This window comes from Balaenoptera physalus, assembly GCF_965194825.1.
Source record: "Balaenoptera physalus genome assembly, contig: HAP1_SCAFFOLD_1081, whole genome shotgun sequence".
NCBI lineage: Eukaryota > Metazoa > Chordata > Mammalia > Artiodactyla > Balaenopteridae > Balaenoptera > Balaenoptera physalus.
In genome coordinates, this window is record NW_028125712.1 from 91,530 (window position 1) to 111,317 (window position 19,788).

The 19,788-nt window shown below is 33.3% G+C and overlaps 1 long non-coding RNA gene across 3 annotated transcripts in view; it reads right to left on the reverse strand.

Annotated features, from left to right (window-relative positions):
* LOC309653750 overlaps nt 1-19,788 on the reverse strand; it is a 77,397-nt gene that overhangs the window by 23,125 nt on the left and 34,484 nt on the right. The window contains exons 1-3 of one of the 3 annotated variants that reach the window (XR_014259434.1): nt 4,403-4,625; nt 2,302-2,382; nt 75-801 (exon numbers count right to left, since the gene is read on the reverse strand). This is a non-coding gene — a long non-coding RNA (uncharacterized lncRNA). Of the gene's footprint in view, nt 1-74; nt 802-2,301; nt 2,383-4,402; nt 4,626-19,788 lie in introns of those variants that run through there. The other 2 variants (XR_014259432.1, XR_014259433.1) reach the window with 2 other exon arrangements.

Sequence of the window (19,788 nt, forward strand, 5' to 3'; positions counted from 1 at the left end):
TCCTCACTGTAAAGCTCTCAAACCCTCCTGCCAGCCAAAATCACGTGACGGTTGCTGACTCTCTTTCTGTTGCAAGCTCTGAATAAAGAGCCTTTGCTTGTTCTTATGGGGGTAGTCTTTGTTTATTTCCACAAATAGAAAACAGGGAGAATGAAAAACAAAACAAACCTATGTTTTGCACAGTTTCTTGACACTGAAGAACTTCTCCAAGTACATGACACAAATAGTTGTTTTTAATTCTTTATTACCTACTTAAGTGTGTTTCAACTTTCTTTGATCATATGCTGATTTATCTTCTTAGAGGCTGTCAGTATACATCTATCCTTTTCCAACTTTAGTCTTCTAAATAAATGGTACTCAGCAATGAGCACAAAAAGACTCACTGAGGCATGTCTGAGCTATCAAAATATTACTGCAAAACTGTTTAACGATATTTCTAAGAAAAATGAGAGATCAAGATATTTAATGTATTTTATAATTTAATTTAACATTATTTTATATATTCTAATATTGTTCACGTGTGATTATTTGTACAACTACAAGCACTTGAAGCATCTTACATAAATACAACTTATAAATTTTTTCTGTGGTTATACCGTTTACTTATTTACATAGAACTTTGCCAAGAGCAACCTTTCTTGTCAAATTTAAAGACAAAGTTATTCCCACGTAAACCTAAAAATGAAACTTCACAAATGATATTTTACATGTATAACATTTACGATGTCATGAAGCAAAAAACTATATTTTTTCATGTACACACTTGATTTCTGTTTTTCTTGTAACCTTTCCACAATTTTTCTATGAGAAATTCAAGAAATACAAAATATGTGGTAAAATGTGTTAATTTACAATAGTTAGACAATTAAAATTGCTGCTAATTTTGAATGCTAAACTTGTCTGTATTCAGTCAATTTTCAATTATCTTTCCTAAGAAAGGTCAAGGTGACACTGAAAACCAAAGCAGCCTATAATCAGATAATCACTTATAATGCACCTTTGGAGAGTATATTATTGTGTAATATATATCACTACATTTTATTACAGTTTTATTTAGGCAGATATGAAGGCTATTCTTTACTATGACTGATGAGACTAAATCCCCAAAGGGGGGTGCTGTATGTCTCTCAGAATATACAAATGATCTGTTTATCAAAAATATTTGCTAAACATGCTCAGGTTTTTCTACAAAGCAGGAAGAAATCCAACCTGGAATAATATGAAAATAAGATACTATTATATAAAATAAAATAAATACATGATTAACTAGGCAGAAATTAAGTTAGGAAGAATAGGGAAATTGGACATTATGATAACTGGAGTCCAAAATTTAAGTAAAAAGCCATCCTTAGTTGTTACAAAGATGAATCCCCTTACCTAAAATTTTCCTGTGTGAAAGTTAGAAGTACTAAACTTATCACGTGCATATTTCAGTTTCCTGGTGCTCAGGAAATCAATACATGAAAAATGGTGAAAATTTTAAATAATACTCAGTTTACCAAAACCTTTTTAGACTAAAAATAAAGCACAGAGTATACCTAAGAATTATAAGAAAAAATTAGACAGGTTTTATAATGTTAATTCTCTGTAGAACCCAAGCCAGCAGGAAGTATTGAAAAAATTAAAATATTGTGTATACCTTCGGTCTACGTTAAAACTGCGTATATACTTAAATTTACAAAGAGTTATGCCATATAAATAAAATAAATATTACTTTGAAGTCCTTTGATAATTTTGTGAAAGGATCTACTTACTTTCCATTAAAATACCTCAAAATGTTAAGGGTACCTCATAACTTAACATTTTATGGTCCCCAAAGTATTCTTATTTTGAGAAGAGCTGAATTATAGAAGAGCTGAAATGTATTGAGTGCTCAGTATGTACAAGGTGTTGAGCTGTGCCTTTTTCATGCTCTCATTCCTCACTTACAGGAATTCTATGAAGTTAGAAATGTTAAATGATTTTATGAATATGGAAAAGCACAGCATAGACAGTAAAGCAATTTGCCCAGAATCAGGCAGCTACTGAATTGCAGGTTTAGAATTTGACCTCAAACTCCAGACTGTTAATCACTAAGTAACTTGCAGTCTGCATCTATGCTCTTACTTACCTTCCTCTTGAACTAGTATTTAGACTTCTATACAGCTTGTTCATGATAGCCTTACTCCATCTACTTGGACTTTAAGGTATTTTGTTATCATATCTCCATTTTCTCTTTTTCTTCATTCCTTGATTATTTACCTAAAGTGTTCTCAACTCTTTACACTAAAGTTGAATAGTGAAACTGAAATAAATCTGTACCTGGAGTTGGAGAACTAAATCATGGCATTTTCTGGGTCTCTCATTCTGGAAATTCACATATGTAATCTCTTTGGCTGTGACCTATAAGAAAAAGGAAATAGTTAAAATTCATTACCATTGAGGTCCATGAACGTGCTATGATTTCTAGAAGTGATATACCATAATGATTGCCATTAATTTGTAGTCTTTTGATCATAAAAAATAGCTTGGGAGGATGTTTGCATGAGTCCAAATTATTATCTATCAAAAATATTAATCTATCAGTCTTTAGCAGGAAGTAATTATTGCGTCACTACTTATTTAAAGTTCTCTCAGATAAGTTTGAGCATACAGAAAAAGACTTTTGCAGTTTGCATATGGAAACAACATTCTAGTATTCTCCTTAGACATTTTAGAGACGTTGAATCTATTTGTGGAGAAGATAACATGACTGTTAGAATACAAAGAAGACCCATTAAAGCGTTAAAGAAAGCCTAAATAGAAGTTAAAATTTTTTATTGCCACAGTAACCATGGTTTGTTTTGTCTTGAATGCTTTGTTTTTAGCTGTAGAGTTCCATATTATTTCAAAAACAAATTACCATGACATTTCCACCCAGAGCTTTAGAACTTCAATTAACTTTCAGAAAAACTGTGATTTTTTTTTTGGAATCTAAGGCATAACTACAAGTAAAAATATAAGAATCATAGAAGGATGTGGGAAAGTATTTTTTATCCTGAACTAGGATATAATTAGTATTATCGATGCATTACAAGCTATTTGTGAATTACATAAGCCAACAAACAGGTCATAGAATATCAGCAAGCCAAAACTTTGAGCTCTTACAAAAGACTATTTTTACAAAGAAAGAATTCTTAATGATGCAATTACCTATCTAAAACATTTAAGTAGAAATAATTTCTTTATTTATGCTTGGAAGTTTTGCTACTTTACTGTTAAAACATTCAATACCCAGTACTAGCCATATGATCATGGCCAATTTACCAAAATCTGCTATCTCATCATCTTTAAAAATAAATATAATGTTATCTTTTAGAGTCGTTTGTTTATTTTCCAGAGTAGGTGTAGAATACTATTAGCTAAACTTGGGAGATATGGAGTCAGTATTTAGTAACTCAAATTTTCCTTTCAAGAGGTAATGTTGAGATATAAATGTATGGAAAACAGTTTGCCACTGAAATTAACTATGAAAGTTAAAACTACTTTTAGTTTGTTACATTACGTTGGCATATAGATGCCACTTAATAAATATTTCTATGAGAAGTCATGTTTTCAGACAACGTCTTCCTCTCTCAGTGATGTCTTAGATTTACATAAATGTGATTTTTATTTAGAAACTATGAACAGCTAATTTTATTATTTCCCTTTCACGTAATAATTTTAATTTAACAAAGTACATTCAAACATACACGCATGCATACACAGCATATCGACTGCCTATATCCTGTCAACAGCAAACATTTAAATTCTAAATCCAGCGTACATGTTGTTTGTTTTGAGTATTTTAGGGAAGAAATAGTTTTGATAGATGGCAAGCCATCAGAAAGGTATCTCATAATGTTTGTGATACCATCCTTTTCTCTAAATTTTGAAAGCTCCCATGATGAAGTAAGATTCAAGGGATCCAAATACCCTGCATGTCACACCGTGCTTAACATAGTGAAAGACTGGCTCACCTTGTCAGAAGAAATGTCTTAAAAGGATACATGAAAATGCTTCAAGTGGTTCATCTCGAGCGAAAGCATTTTTAACAGGATTGTACTATTGTACGTATATGTACAGACCTAGTTAAAATACTATTACAAACTTCAATATTTTAAGCCGTACATAGGTATTTAAATACAGATAAAAGTATTTTCAATGTCTATCAAATGTTTAGAATCCCATTAATATATTTTATAGCTCTAGGATATGTCTTTTGAAATTACACTAACATGTTGAAATTTGAAAAGGATAAAAAGATCTTTTCTCTGAAACAAAATATATGACATTTTTGGAAGTGCAAGGTATAAAAGAGAAATGGCATCCATGGAAATGACAGGCAGGACAGCCAATCAGCCCATGAGAGATATGCCATCGCTAAATGCAACTTCAGACTCACTGAACAGCTTGAGTAGACGGCTACAGCATCTCATGTGCAGGCTTGACATTAGAATCTTGAATTGAGGTTGAAGAAATCTATGAACATTAAACAAGTTTTATTTATCTTTACGCTATCAAAATCTGAAATATTGTCATGTGATTTAAAATATTGCACAATATTTAATAAAATAGTACATATATGGATACAATTCATAATTCCATGCTCGAAACTGTCTAATATATAATTGAGACAAATAATGCAAACATTGTGAAGTTTCCTTAGGATGTATATTTCCACACTTTGAAATAAAATAAGCCTTTTCATATCCTGTGGCTACATAGTGATCTTAGATATAGTGAACTTCCAAATGCTAAAATCTAATACTTTATGAACATGGAGAGAGTATAACTAAGTATATATCTATATCTATATCTCTATATTTATTTCTATATCTATCTATATAGAGATATATACTTTGTTTTCTAAAATAATTACATTTCTTATCACACATAAAACAAATGTTACTGATCTAGTCCTATGATGCCAATATTTCTCTCCAAGAAATTGTAAATAAATTCTGAAACCTATTAATATGGTTGAAAAATATGTATGTGCATCAGGAATCACAGTGTAGGAAACAGAAAACTCTGAGTTTTTCATTTATTTTAAGAACGGATGAACAAACAGGAAATTCGGTGCATCCACATCCCTGGAGGGTTAGAGGAGAAAACTCAGGCCTGCTGTGGGAATGCAATACTTGGTTTCCGGGCCCTGCTACCACAGTGAGGATCCAGGGGTCTGGAAAACAGCAGTGGTTGCAGCCAGTGGTGCCTCTGCAGCAGCTGCCTGCCGCTCAGAACGCCTGCACAGTCAGAATGTGGGTTCGAGCCCCGCGAAGAGTCCTGTCTGTTGCAGCCGGGCCCTTGGCTGCAGCCACTCCAAGAAAAGCATCCTCTGCCTCCCTGGCGTCCCTGCAGGTTTCCTGTCAATGAAGCTCATGAAGAAAAACCACATTTTGTCTCCAATCCAAGTAACAGAATCTAGCAGTACAGTTCTTAGCTTTCTAGTCTCTGAGATACTAAAGTTAACTAGAAGGGATTGAAAAGGTTGCCAAAATCTAGTAGACAACATCTAGTACAATCCGCCTCTTTACTATTAGAATCAATACACACTCCTTTGATATATATTTAAATGTGAAAACAGAAACAGGAAAAACAACACGCTCCCATCTAATGCAATGAAGTTTCGTGCATGTTAATAAGAACATACTAATCCCTTGTCAAAAAAAAAAAAAGATATCAAATCCATCAGTTGCTTTTTTAACTCTAGATAACATTCATTCTCATTCTAATTTGATCACCATACCACTTTAATAATCATAAACCTGAACATTAAATCATAAAGATGTTTACTCTCACAAAAGGCAAACAAGATGGAGTATAATTTATGTAATATAAATGTAAATGTGTAGATGTAATATATAATATTATTTATATTTAATATATATATAAGTGAAGCATATACTGTTGTATAGTCTTTGTTTCAGCCATTGTTTACAAGGCCAGAGTTAGTCTTTATAACTTATTTATTCACCTTTCCATACCATATTCCTTTTGCTCTTAGATATCATTAAACTTTTCCAGGATATTTGACTTGAAGAAATGACCCAGAACTTCAGTCTTGAAGATCAGGGTCCTTACTAGTCTTGTCTGTTTTAGGTTTATCTAGTTTTCCATTCATACTTACAATAAGACCTGAGTCAATCCCATAGGTTCCAGGAACATTCTTCTCTGCACTCACTATGGTACGGCAATGTACTTTCCTCTTGATAATCAGGAACACTCAGCCAAAACAGCAAACCCCTTGGTCTGTAGGTTCAGTGGCAAGAGGATTCTGAATGGCCCAGTGGAGCCTATTGCATCACTTCTTTTGCTTAAAACTCTTTCATGTGTGTTGCCAGTAAAACTTAAAATATAGTAGTATTTTACTACTTACTAGAAAACATTATAGAGCAGTATTTTATTCATATACTTTCTCTGTGTGCCATGAAATTACTACTTCATTTCTTATATTAACAATAGCATCTCTTCCCTACAACATATCCCATTTTTGTTTCCACACCTTATCCTCAAATTAATCTCTGAAAACATAAAGAGATGTATTTAAACGGAAAGCAAAGTAAATTTTTCCATCAATAAGCCTGAAAAGCAGGATAGATTCAGTATCATATCACATTACTTCTATAGATAGACACAGATAGAAGAATTGAAAGAGGGGGCATACGAATTAAAAAAAAAACAAAAACTTGAGAGGTTGAATTGATTTGAAATAGAAAGTAATCAGTTGGGTGAACTTTATTTTGTTTATAAAAACATATATACATAAGAATACGTACATTTAAATGCACACACTATATACACACATGCACACCATTTACACGTTTATTTTTCACCATCATTTAAAAGATTTTGGACTTCCATATAATGTATTTTTAAAAACACTGTAAATCATATTCAAGTCACATTACTTTGTGTTACATTATGAGAAGTAATAAGAAATCATTGATCAGCTTTGTATTTACCACTAAGGTAAATATAAAATGCATTGTAATAAAGATATTATAAATATATATTATAGATAGATGCTTGTTTCTTGAAATTTAACATACTAAGCAACACTTAAAATAGAAATTCTAATCTATAATGTTTGAATACCCACTCTACAAATTGTCAGTATTCATGGAAATAGTAAGCAATTTCAGTTAATATGTGTGTGGTGTTAGCATTTGTATATGTGAGTTTGAAAAGAAAATTTAGTAAATAAGATGGCAATAAAATATGAAAATATAAGCATTAGGAACTAACAAAACATGAAAGATCAAATTCATGAAGATGATTAACTTTTTAAATTTATAAATCTCACTTTGACCAATGTAGAAGAAATTTGACCAGTATGATAAATTTTGTCCTTCAAAAATATTAGCCATGTATACCCAAAGTCATGTGCATTGATTCTTGGTGTGATACAGTTGATGCAATAATTTAGAGAATATTAAAAGGAAGAAACAAGTAAGTACATTATCAAGAAACATTTTTAAACTGATATAATCATTCTCTCAAAACTCACAGAACCAGATTTTGAAACTACTAATGCTGTGCATGTACTAACAGTGTGTTTATATATGAGTTAGGAGAATTCAAAGAAAATAAAACCTTGGTTATCATAATGGAAATAATATCATATGGTACCCATCTTTTAAAATGTTCTATATTTTTAAAGATTTTCTGATAATAAACAATGAGTTCCTTCATGTTTACATTTTTTAAAATTTCTTTTTAAAATATAAAGTATTGCTATTCCATTACAGTAATTTTGTCATCAAGATGTCAGACAGTTCTTGGCATTTCCTAATAAGTTATGTGGAGTAATTGGATCAGAGATATAACAAAGACTGGATCTATTTGAAAATCCATAATTACTTTCTGCATGTTGGGATTTCTGAAATTAGAAATTGTGTTTTATAGCACAAAAAATATAAATATTTACCTCTTATCAATTAGATAGGATGCTTTCAGTTATTATTTGATTTTGTTAATTTCATATTGAAACTGTGAATTTTAAGAATAGAATATATTCTAGAAGTAGATATTTTATTAACAAAAAGTGAAAGCGGTCCAGTGGTTAGGACTCACACTTTCACTGCCGTGGCCTGTGTTCAGTCCCTGGTCAGGGAACTAGTTCCCGCAAGCCACATGGCGCGGCCAAAAAAAAAAGTCACTTCTTTCAATTAGTAAGGTTTATAATTGAAATGTCCTTTTGTAGAGGAAGGTGGACTCTCTAAGTCCTCAAATTGATAAAACCAAGGACAGCATATTTTAATTAAATAACAAAATAATAAAAATACTTGTTATTAATTTAAATGTATTTGAATATACCTCCTTAATGTTTAATGAGTATTTACTGTGTCAACACTCTTTGGCACCCATTCTCTTTGATCTTGGCCCTATGCCTACGTGATGGTTTAAGCAATCTACTGACCTTCATTTTTGGCTCCATGCAATGTCACTTCTACGTTCCCATCCTTATTGGGGTTTAAATTGTGCCCAGGGTCATATTCAGGAAAGATAACTGGCCTTCTATCCTTTTTGTTAGAAATGAGTTAATTCTTTGAATGAGCAGCAATCATTACACACATGTCATCTTGAATGGAAAGCCCACAGAATAAAAAGTTTTATTAACTCAAGCCACCAGTCAACCTTAAAACACTGGTATAGTAGTAGTGACAGAGAGAAGAGAGTCAGGAAAGAGAAAATGAGAGAGATAGAAATTAACAGCTAGAGTCACAAAGTGCCTGAGGCTTGAAATAAAGGAGAGAATGAAAGAGACCGGATACTGCTAACAAGGGGGTAGAAACACTCATTTCCTTCCACCTATCCCTTTTAGTTTCCAGTGGATTGTTTGCCATGTGTCAGAATCACACCTTAGCAACAGTCTCCCATTTGAAATCTGTCCATCATTTGATCCTTCCAAAGGTTTATCTTATTGTTTTTTCCCGGTAGGGGAATTCTGTTCCCTAAGGTTTCTAACTGCACCCTCCCTCCCTCTATAAAGCAATCCACTGGACACTAGCGGAAAAACTACTATAACATCCCTAAACTACTGTAAGTACAATAAAATGAAATGTACAGCAGAAGCAAACACAGGGAAAGTTGAACAATCTGTTCGTAAGCTAATATATTTGAAAATCTCTGTGAATAGAATGGTATGAATTTCAAAAACAGAGTGATTAAGAAATAGAAAACTTAAACAAAATGGTAATCTTGAAATATAAATTTAAATTGCTAAAGCATTTCTCTGCAGACAGATGCCTGGTAATAGACAGTTTTACATTAAAGTTATTTAATTAAAAAAATCTCAATCAATAGAAGCTTTTAATGTGAGAAAAAGAGAACTTTACAATTTATGTAATATTATTCTAACACCATAAGAAACTTTAAAATGGCAGCACGGAATATTCTAAATGTGTAATATGGTTGCAGAAATCCTTATTACAATAATAGAAAGTCAAATGCTTCTTAAAAGAATATAAAAAGTACATTTAATAGCTATAATAATTGGAATCCATTCTTTGGAAATGAAGAACTCCAAGTCAATTCGTTTAAGCAAAACTGGATCATATAATCCAGAAATACAGTTCTAAACTAAGCTCCAAATATTGCTGAAATCAATTGTTCAAAAACGTTTTAAAAAATATGACTGGTCTACTTTATATTCTGTTTTCCTTTATGGTGGTTTTTTCAGGCAGTTTTTCCATGTGGTGACAATGATGGCCAACATCAGTCTAAAAATCACCTTCTGTTAAATAAATAAGTCCAGGGAACATAGGTCAGCTCAGTAAAATTTACAGGGTGGGAACTAATTGACCTGACCTGGTAGCATGCTGAACTCTCAGCTAATCACTGTGACCAGTAGAATGTGCAAATTTTTAAGGCCAGTCACTAGTAACATCCTTACTGATAGGAACAGAATTTGAGATTTCAAGTCTGTTTAAATTACACGGACTAAAAGTGGGTCAAGAATTTCTCCCGAAAGGAAATTTAGAATTCTGTTAGCAGGAAGTAGCTGAGATTACTTACTAGTTGACACTTCTCATGGTATTCTTCTAAAGTAGTCTCCTGAGAGACATGTGTTTTGCAGACAGCTGGAATCATTATGACGACTTGCATGACTCCAGACACATCTGAATTTCCTCTTAGTGGTCTACGCGATGTTCAGTACTTCAACCATCCTAATGGTTATATAAGCCTCTGATACTCTGGATTAAATATATTTCTGTCTGAAATACCCATTACATGTTCTTTATTCCCTGTCTGAACCTTGAATAATGTAATAGGCAAAAGCGAAAGATATGCACTAGAACAGGGGAAAACTAGAGGCAATCTTAGGAAAAATAAAGAGGTTTATTCTCATTGTGCTTATCTATATCATTATTATATAAATTTACATTATTATCTACCTAGACTATTCAAATTAGAAAATTGTAAACCTTTTAGAACTTACAATTATGACAAATAAACAACACACATACCCTCCAAAATCAATAGCTTTCCTATGTAAAGCAGTTGGAATTATAATACAAAAAAGCTACCAAAATATGTGTTCATGAATATATCTTATACCAATTGGATCATATCACTTCTCTGCCTAAAGCCTGTTATCAATGACTTTCCTTACTCCTGTTATAAACACTGAAACCCTTATCTTGACCGATGAAGGCTGGAATCATCTAGTCTCTATTTCCCCTCCAGAGTCATCTCAATCAGTGATTGTCTAATGCAGGGGTCCGCAACCCCTGGGCTGCAGACCGGTACTGGGCCGCGGCCTGTTAGGAACCGGGCCGCACAGCAGGAGGTGAGCGGCGGGCGAGCAAGTGAAGCTTCATCTGCCTCTCCCATCGCTCCCCATCTCTCCCATTACTGCCTCAACCATCCCCCCCACCATTCATGGAAAAATCGTCTTCCATGAAACTGGTCCCTGGTGCCAAAAAGGTTGGGGACCGCTGGTCTAATGCTTGTCCTCCTCCTAGACATCAACTGCCTGTGGTCCAGGAGTGTGTCAGTCCTGCTCTTGTTTCTAGCCATCCACTACCCTGGCGAAGGCCTGGCACATCATAGGAACTCGGTAAATGTTTGATGCATCTTTGATGACACAGGCATGGATTCTCACACAATGAAAATCTAAAATCTAATACAGGAACTTTTTTTGTATGCAATATAAAATATTGCAAAAATCTTCAGTCTTACTGAATTATTTTACACATTAGAGTATAATCAGAATCTTCATGGATTTTGTTTTAATTTGGCAAAAAAGATAAAATGATACAGAAGTTCTCCTGTAAGTATATATATATGTATTATATATTATATAAAGATATATGTATATGAATATTCATAGGAAAATATGATAATGACTTCTCATGATGGCTATTCAAATGTACTGAGAAGTTATGCCACTTAAGCTAATGTGGTCCTGCTGTAAGAACAAATAGAGCACAATAAATGGGAATAAAAATCCAAAAAAAATACACTTTAGTATAACTGACTGAGTCTTCATCAGAGATAATTTTGTTGCAAACAAAAGAATCCATAGTGTTCAGTGAAAAAGAAGAACTTATTGGAATGACAAAAGGGTACCTCTCAGCAAACACTGCATCTCCTCTCAGTAAATTACAAATGTCCTGAACATCCACCAGGAGCCATAGCAGCTGCTTTCCCTGATTTACTTTCTCTCCTTGAGGCATAAAATCTGTCACCACTCCTTTTAGGCATTTATTTTATTGTTTTATTTCTCTCTCTGTAGGTCAACCTCTTCATGTAGAAAATGATTTCTCCAGTCCTGTGGTTTCAATGACCAATATTAAATGAATTGACTAAGTCTCCAAAAGCCAGTTCCTAAGTTCCAGGAATAAGAACCGATTGACCAGCAAAGGCCAGGTGCAGGGTACCATGTATACTTCCCTCTCAGAAAGACAAAGAAAACTAAATCTCTAAGAAATAAGTTAGCAAGAATAGGGTATCAGCTTAGAAAAAGTGATTGCAATTCCTAGTGGAGATAAAATTGCCAACAGTAACTAAAATTTATTAACAATTGGAGCTGGAAGAGTTACTTAAACCTACTTAGATCCAAAATATTAGCTCTTGGTCTAATATTTCAAAGGTAAACACGTTCCGGTTGGAACAAAGAAATAAATGTAAAAGTCATAAGAATACTAGAAGGAAATATAGTTATTTCAATCTTGTTTTAGCATTAAGAAGATTTTTCTAAGCTCAAAAATAAGATACCAAAAAGATCTAGCTAAATAAAAATTAAATTCTCCATTTCACAAATTGGCATGGGTTACAATGAAAACACAATGATGCTTTCACAAACTTGGAGGACGAAAAGATTCACAAATTATGTGGTAAGCCAAAAGATAATATTCTTAGTATTAAACAGCATTTGCAAATCATCAAAGTTTGAGGCAGATAAAACAAAAAAAGGAATAGCACATTACAAAAGCAGGAAAGAACATAAATGGCATATAATCTTATGCATGATGTTTCCTCTCACTATTGATCTGAAACAAGTAAGTTTATCTGATATTGAGATGCTATTATCAAAATTATCAAGTACAAACACAATTCCAACAAAAATAAGTAATAATACCTAGCTGTGGGACAAATTATAGAAAATAAGAAATCATGAACTGTTCTTGAAACTGGCAACTGATGCATTTTAGGTGACACTTCAGGAATTTATTTAGAAAGCCAGAGAGACATGCATTGACAAAGTGAATTTTAATTGTATAAATGTATTCTAAGAACATGATAAGAAATTCATGTGAAGTGAAGAAAGTTATCCTCAAGTCCAAGAAAAACCAGTCACAGCATTATTTATAATAGTAAAATAGGAAAAAAAATGTCAAAAAGAGAGAATTAGTGAAGCTATGGCACATTCAGTTAATGGAATGACATAAGAAAATACCTATATTAACTATAAAAGTGCTGGCATAAAATAATATCTTAAGTATTATCATTATAAATTATATAAAATCAAACAAATTTTGAAAGACATACGTTGAAATGTCAACAGTTTGCCTTATTCGGCATGGGTTACTTTTTTCTTTTTAGTATTTTCTTTGTTTTCTAATCAGTAACTTCAATACAGTTGTATTAAATATAATAAGACATTAAGAACATAAAGATCCTTTAACATTGGACAGTCTTATGTTTGAATCTCATCTTTACAACTCATTATATATAGAAGCTTGAGAGAATTAACATTTTAATGCTTATTTTCTTTACTATAAGCTTGTAGTATTGATGCCACTCATAGCTCTTGTATGAATTATTGTGTGGCTTGAATGGGTTTATATATGCTGATTACCATGTCTTATAAAATAACAAATGTTTAACACATGATATTGCCTATTTAAAAATAGTACATAGATTACTTAAAATAAAAATTCATTTCTAAAAAATGGTACAGATAATAAAAAGTGAAGAGCAGGATGTGAAAAGTTGGTTAGGTATACTGCAAGTATATATACGTGTGTATCAAAAAAATCCCACATCATGTAATAAAATGGTACAAATAATATTGCATGTTGATAAGCTCAAATAACAGTTAAGTAACTCAGTCATTACAGTTAAGTCAAGCATAACACACTGGTCAAAGGTGAGGTTTAAACTTTTCTAATTGCCAAGGACAAACGCTCACCTTCTATTAGTTTTTGGTGATCCTTAGTCAAATATGGTGTATAACTGCCAAACATAATCATTTCCAAATTGAATCCACAATCATATTCACTTATATCTCTCCTTTTTTAATTAATAAAATTTATTTTTAGAGCACTTCTGAGCTCACAGCAAAATTGAGTGGAAAGTACAGAGTTCTCATTACTCCCTGTTCCCACCCGTAGAAGCCCTACCCAGAGTCAGACATGTGTTACAATCGATGAACCTAAACAGGCATATCATTATCATCCAAAGTCCATAGTTTACATTAGTCTCTTTTTCTTTCCAATAAGAAACTTTATGACTAAACTCAAAGACAGAATCTCATTAGTATGAACTGTACGTGTAATATAAATAATTAAAAAAAAAATTATGTCTGAACACTAATCATCTGACTTCTACAACTCATCCCCTTAAAGTTTATCATTAAAGATGGTTATGCTGGTTTTTGTCTTTATTACTGAGGTATCATATAACATATGTCTAGTTTTCTTTTTTAAGGTAAAAAAATCTTAAAATATATAAACTAGAGGGCATCAGGAAAATTATGAAGATATTAGATTAAAGATGACTTGTTCACATTATAGTTGCAGGGGCCAGAATAATGTCTGACACAGACTCCAATTCAATTTAATGAATTTTTATTGAGTATCTGCTATGTGCCTAGAACTAGTCTAGGGGCTTGAGAAGGTACAACAATGAACAAAAGAGAAAAAACCTCCCTGCTTTCAATGAAATTACATTCTAGAAAGTAAGAGAGTTCATAAATGTAATGTAATATGGGGAAAAGTAGTAAGTGCTGAGGAGAAAAATAAAGCAAGGCAGGTGGGAGTCCTTGCAGAGAGATGCAGTCCTACACAGTTTGGTCAGAAGAGGCCTCACTGTGAATGTGATGTTTGAGTGACAGCTTGAAGGAGATGAGGGACGAAATTTTAGAAATGTCTTGGAAACAAAGAAATAAAGTTAGAGAAAACAGTATTATAGACCTATGATAGGAGATAGAGTTAGATAGATAAGTTTGAGAGAAAGAAAATTAAATCTGAGAGGTAATGAAGCTATTAATTCTTTGCAATGATTATAAATGAAGACTTTGTTTTTTACTCTGAGTGACATGGAAAACAACTGAGAGTTGAGAACAGAAAAGTAACTTAATGGTTGGGTATATTAAAATAATTACTGTGATTTATGTTGAATACCCTTGATATGTGGCATGGATGGAAACAGGGAGACCAGCTAAGAAGCTACTGCCATAATTCAAGTTCAGTAGGATGGTGGCTTGGACCATGGTGGTATGACAGCAATGAAAAGGAATGAGGAGTGATTGGATCAAATACACAGAGGGTACTATTTGTGAAGCTGTGTTTACAGGAAGAGAGAACTATCGACTTGTCCAATATACATAAGTTCTGAGAACCGGCCTTACCTTTATCAGTAGAAAACGTTGATGACCTCACTAAAAAATATTTTCAGTGAAGTGGAAAAGGAGAATGGCCACTTAGAGTGGTTTTAAGAAAGCAGAATTGGGGAAAGCAGAATTAGAAAGAGTATAAAAAACTCTTAGAATAATTTTAGCTGCAATGGGGAAAATAGAAATGTAAGGGAGCCAAAAGGAGGGGTGAGTCAAGAGAGATTATATTTTTAGGGTAGAATAAATAACAGCAGGATAGGAGTGATCTAGTAGAGAGAGGAAGTTGATGGCATGAGACAGAGAGTACAGGAATACCAGATAGATGTTCCTGAGTAAGCACGCGACCGGTTCCCTACTTAGAATCATGTAGCACGTGAGGGTACTGAGTTCAGGAGGCGAGGGGAACTGTCATCTTGCTCAGGTTTATTGTCAGCGCTTGTATCTCAACAAAGGGCTAAGTCCACTCAGAGGAGGAGGAGCCCTTTTCTTTGCAAAGAGACCTCATATAGAGATCAAGACCCTGGAGAGAGGCCTTTGCCAACGTTACATAAGTGGAGGTGTTGGCCTTAGACACACTAATAGGAGTGAAGTCAGAGTATGCAGGTATAAATGCTATCAGGAACATAGGTGTGAGGACAGGCGATTGGACCTCGTTCCTCAGCAAATTAGGAAGCCAGTCCATCAACTTCATTTGCGTATGAGGGAGGAGATGATGAATGTTTGAGGAGAGCAGGAAAGATAGAGTACAGAATAGTCATTTAAAAGAGTAGGAGAGAAAAGAATAGAAAGTTGAATTTCCTTAAGGTTTAAGGAGAATGTAAAACGAGATCAGGCAGTATAGTTATGTGTTTTTCTCCAGTTATGGCAGTGCTCAGATTCAGGACTGGATTAGTAAAGAACTATTTAATTAGAGTCAGGGTACAGCCAAGTTGCATGACAAAATTGAAGAAGAATAGTGTAGTCGAGGGTATATGCAGGGAAGTCATTAAAACAACTGACTGTGGAATTTAAGCTTGGTTTTTATGGAAGAGAAAAATATAAGTTTGATGAGGGAAAGTGAAAATAATGTGGGATCAATAAATATACGTCCCGGTGGCATAATGGCTTATTGGAGTGGGGTTGCTTGAGGCAGTGAGTACAAGCAAGAAGTCAGGAAGTCGAGCTGACAGAGTGTGATGTGTGAAATTGAGATTATGGAGGAGTTGCTATTATAGGTAATGCCAAGGACTAGGTCATGACTACGGAACTGAGTGGCCTGGGGAGTATGCAAGACAAGAACTTCACAATAGTTCAGGAAGCTGAGAAGCCACAGTATAGTTAGATTTTCTGTTCACTCTGAGGATTAAAATCATTAAAAATTCTGACAGCCAAAGTAACGGTGGAGTGGGAACTAGAGACATCAAGAATCAGTGAGAGCCCAGGGTATCTGTAGATGATGCAATGATGAGAGGTCCTAAGAGATAATACCTGCTAACACGGGATTCAAATCTCTGTGTAAGACTGAGAATAGACTGAAAAGAACAAGGAAGTGCAAATATTGATACAAACCCCATTTGACTTACAAGCTCAGTGCTAAGAGAAATATAGAGGAAGCAAAAATAAAACGTAACCAAAATCCTCTACCACTTTGGAGCCCTGCAGGGGAAGTGAGTAGTGTCCTCAGGGGAGATCCAGGCATCCACTAGAGCAAAACTGTAAAGGGCACTTTCAGTGAAAAGGTTGAAGAAAGAAAGATTTTTGTGGTGATGAAACTTTACTTTTGCAAAAGTATATCTAATAGGAGCAACCGCTGGAGAATTGGGAAGGGCAGTGGCAAAGATAAGAGTCTTCTAATTTTTACTTCAATTAAATATTTTTTTTTGGTAGCATCTTTTTAGTTTTAGTTTTAAAAATATTTTATGTGTTTTAAATGTCAGTACACACAAAAATGAATAGAACAAATGAGTTTTCCCAGAAAAATACGGCAGAACAGCAGTGCCTGTGATCTGTGATAATTGTGAATTGTTCACAGTGTACAATTCAGATTGGGTATCATGTAAGGTAATGATCCTTCAATCCTTCTTATCACTCTACATTCCTATTACTATCTTTTCCTTTTTGTTTGGTGGTAAAAATCATTAGTTTGCTGCCTGCTGCCATATGGCTGCCACTATCACTGCTATATACTGTGTTGTGAAGAGAATAGAAAAGGATAGTGCTGATCTGCCTTTATCCAAGGAAAATATAGGTAGCTTTTGAAAATAATAATGTCTTCTTTAGGTTGACCAATTTCTAACAGTTGTGAATTCTTTATCCAGCATTCCAATACAAGTTTCATGCATATTGATAATGTATTTTACATTTACCCCTTTGATTTTATCATCCTGACTTGTATCGTTTACCAGTTTTAGTTTTTCTATGGGCCCTACTTATCACAACCATTTAACCAACAGTTTTGCTATGAAGGCATAGTAAGTTCAACCGTCTCTGTATTGTGTTACTCATTCACCTCTGACATATGTAATCAGTCTAAGTTTAAAGAACCATTATCTTATAAAATCATGGTTCGACAGAGGTTCTAAATTACATTTATGAAGGTTGTGAGAAAATCCTTTACAAGGGAGAAAACTTGACCAGTCGTTTCTGGGTAATAGAGAAAAAGTTTTTAGAGAAAGTAGAGACATTTAAAATATGTAGATGTTTGCCAAATGGAAATTATCTAAAAGAGTGGGAAATAGCAAAACATGAAATGGAGATACCAAAAAATACAAGATAATTAGCATCTTTCTTTGTTTTTATTTATTTATATATTTTAATTGAAATAATTGTGACATATAACATTTTACAAATTTAAGGTATATAACATGTTACTTTGATGCATTTATATATTATAATTATAATATATATTATAATTATAGCAATACCTAGCACCCTATCATGTTACATAATTATCCTTTCTGTTTAGTGGTTGGAATAATTAAATTTTAGTTTCTTAGCAAGTTTGGCGATTATAATACAATATTGTTGTCTATGTTCACTGTACTGTGCATTAGAGAGGGCTTATTTATTACTTGCTGCAAATTTGTGTCCTCAAAAAATATCCATCCCATTCCCCCAACCCCCATGCCCTGGTGATCACCATCTTACTCTCTGTTTTTATGAGTTTGGCTTTGCTAGATTCCACATATAAGTGGTATCGTACAGTACTTGCCTTTGTCTTACCTCTCTTAGTGTAACGTGCTCAGTTTCCATACACATTATAGTAAATGTGTATATAAATGACTTGATTTTTTTTTAATTACTGTTATATTTTTTAAGTAGAGGCAGCCATTTATGCCATTCCTGACATTTAAGAATCATAGCAGATTATAGATGTTGTATAAAACATGTATGCTGAATAAAAGATGAGCCTTGGAATTGGAGATGAAAAATGTTGGTAACCATTGCTACCTTATGCACAGTAGCCAGATTGACTTACATAATCCTTAACTCAAATAATCTTTAGGTAAACTGATCCTATTTTCCATTATTTTTGATGAACAGCACTCAATTTTGTATATTTTTGAATCCATAAAACATTTCCAGGCTATCTGTAATTTTGACATTATCCATTTCACATTATCCCTGTCTTTTCCTTGCAGCAAGGCAACGTTACCTTTATTCCCCAACCATGATTTCAGAATATTTATTATGATATTTATGGATTATTTTAGGAGAGTTAGCAAAGTAGAACACATTCCTCTTTCTCAAGTTACCATTAAGATTTTAAGTTTGCTAAAATAATAGGCCTGGTTCATTATTTGTCTATGAGGACAAACAGGATGAAAGAGCGGAACAAAGATGCACATTCTCCTAAAAAACTCAAACTCCACGCCTCACACGGGATGTAATCAAGGAAAAGAATTCTGTTAAGCTTAGAGTCACTGATGATGCATTGCTCCTTGTAATGAGAGGAAAACTTGTAACAATCAGAGTGCCTGTGCATAGCTAGGACTAGAGAAATAGTAAAATGTGGCTGTTACCCATAATCTCTGCTAAAAGCTTAATACAAAGACAGTTTTAGTGATTGGAGGAACAATGAAATTCTGAAATACAATGTAATTACTAATCCTTAGCCTGTATGTGTTTATTTAAAAGTATGTAAAAGAGTTGTTGGATATAAACATTATCTGAGGAATAATTTTATGATATCTAAAACATAATTTATATAGCAACAGAGAACTCAGATTCTAATAGCACTGCAAGTGTGCAAAATTTTATTGATTTTCTGAAAAGAACTTCCCAATTTCATATAACAATAGAAATCGTATAATGTACCTTGTATTCCTGTATTATAGGTCATGGCGTAATAAATCAGTTTACTTTCAGTAATTGCTTGGAAATGATCTCCCTATTCTTGACGTTCATTAGTCACTGAAAATAAAAATGGCAGAGAAACCAATAATGTCTAATTTGAAGATTTTTAAATGTTTATAGATTTCTAAGCATGATTAGAAAATGGGAAAGCTGCCTTCCCTTCAGGATGATCAATCCAGACATGTATTAGAAACCAGAAAATCAGACTTCTCAAGGGCAGTGATTTAACATCCCTGCAAATGTGATTGAAACCACTGCTTTCTTACATCTTTATTAGCAGGTGTGGAAAAACAATTACAGATTTAAAATTAAAAGTGCATAATAAAATAAGTTTGCCACCTTAATTAACAATTGATTTTTAAAATTATTGCTTCAAGCTTTAATTC